The sequence below is a fragment of the Lathyrus oleraceus genome, chromosome 5, assembly GCF_024323335.1.
Source record: "Lathyrus oleraceus cultivar Zhongwan6 chromosome 5, CAAS_Psat_ZW6_1.0, whole genome shotgun sequence".
Classification (NCBI taxonomy): Eukaryota; Viridiplantae; Streptophyta; class Magnoliopsida; order Fabales; family Fabaceae; genus Lathyrus; species Lathyrus oleraceus.
Window position 1 is genome coordinate 190,443,642 of NC_066583.1, and position 2,187 is coordinate 190,445,828.

A 2,187-nucleotide genomic window follows, 5' to 3' on the forward strand; every position below is an offset into this window, starting at 1 on the left:
CAATGATAAGAATAAACAAGTGAATAAGGCTAAGGTACATGGTTACCTCCGGCTAGAATTTTAGAATGCACTTAGAACTTTACTCTTTTTTGTAATTGAGTATTGTCTTTTTGCAACATAATTGAATGAATGTTTCATCTAGGACTTAAAACCACAAATTGTGAGGAAACCTCCATTGTACACTTAAATGCTGGATTCTAATAAGTTTTGTTGATTCATTTGATTCATGCTTTGTCTTTTATTATTGTGAATATGTGGGAGCAATTAGAAATGATCAAGGCACTTGTTTTCTATCGAGCACAACCAGTTCCAAATATAACTTACCTGTGAGCAGAGAGAGTATTCGTTAACCCCTTTGAGCTTAAACAGTTGAATCTCTGCTTGAAATAAAGCGAGATTTCAAAAATCTTTTTTTTACAACCCGGAAAATCTTGATTATTGTTCTTTTGCCGTAAAAAGTTAAGAGCATTCACTTTGGGTGAGTAAGAAATCAGTTGGGGAGAACGAAAATGAGAATTGGTAAGTACCACAACTCTTGAAAAACCGAGCAAGCATTGAAAATAAAAATATAAAAAAGAAACATCTGTTTTGTAAATATGATGTGAAAGAAAAGAACAAAAATAGAAAGAATGAAAATGAATGCTTGCTTGGAAGAAAAATAGTGAAAAATAAAAATTGAGTTGTGAAATAAGAGTTGTGAAGGTTTCAAATAAGAAACAAATGGAACGAAGTCGAGATGTGTGAATAATGTACAGTGAATGTCTCTTTTGCATCGGCAATTTCGTTTTCAATGGCCTTAGAAATGACCCTTGTTTGTTAACCTGACCAAGCTTCAACCGAAAAGCCCTTAGTGATCTTCGTGCTTCCACATTACCATTTATAATTGTTAGACATTGTATGAATCGAATTGATTTCTTCATTATTTGTTAGAGAGTGAGATTATTCCCGCGGTTGCAAACGCGTAAATTCATCAATCCTTATTCGAAGAGGAGAGATAGGGTGATTCATTCAAAATAATATTGTTGTAGATAGATACATATTTCGCATTACTATTAAGTTTTAGTTCTTGTGTATTATTTTATTCGAACCGTTGGAAACTTGTATATGCTGATTCGCTTGTGTTTGAGTCGTTTTATCCAACTTCGGAGAAACCATTTTCTTAAAGCAAATCCTCTTGTCCTTCAAGAGGCATACTTTTCTTGAGGACAAGCAAGAATCTAGTTGGAGAGAGTTGTTAGATACCCAAAAGTGCTTATTTGAGCTATCAAATATGGGTATCTTTCACTCCATTTCCTTGCTAAAATGTCGAAACCACCTTTGTTTCAGATGAAATGCAATACAATGATAATCTATCTTGGTACCTTTGATTTGTGTGTTATTATGCAGGAAGTAGGCATGAAATAATAGAAAGCGAAGACACAAGAAATTTGGCAAAGGGATCAAATCAAACAAGCATTCATCAGCTTTCTCGCTAGGCGAGGGCTGTGGCGAAGCACTCGCTAGGCGAGCGTCCAACGAGAGTCCAGCGAAATGCTCCAGTATTTTACAGTGGCAAACATGACCACACTCGCTAGGCGAGCTTCCAGCGAGGTGTGTGGCGAACACGTCCAGACTTGGTGAAAAGCGCAGCCAGCACTCACTCGCTAGGCGAGGCTTTAGCGAGTTCCCAACGAGCATTCCAGTAGCAAAACCTCTCAACCTCGCTGGGGCGAAGGTTGAAGCGTGTCCTTCGCTAGGCGAATGTTTTGTTCGCTAAGCGAACATGACAGTCTGGGAAAGGCTGTTTCTCTGGGCGCAGGTGCCTCAGGTGCCTCAATTAGGGGCTCGCTAGGCGAGCCATTCTGCTCGCCTAGCGAGCATGACAGCCCAGAAGCAGCACTATAAGTAGCAAGTGCCACTTTTTGGAACCATACTTCATCTTTCCATACTTTTGTACTTTTTCTAGATATTTTCCAGCTTTTGCTCTAGAGATCTTTTTGACCTAGAAATCATTTCTCTTCATCTCTTAACCATCTTTCACAAAAAGAAGGTGGATTCCCATCCAATCTCGATTATTCGACTTGGATGTTGATCAACCTTCTTCCGAAACTTGCCGACCAAGCTACCATGAAAATGAGTAGCTAAGTCCTCCATTTGTCAAGGTTAGATGTAGATGATCATTAGCTTTGTGTGTAAATGTAAGGATCT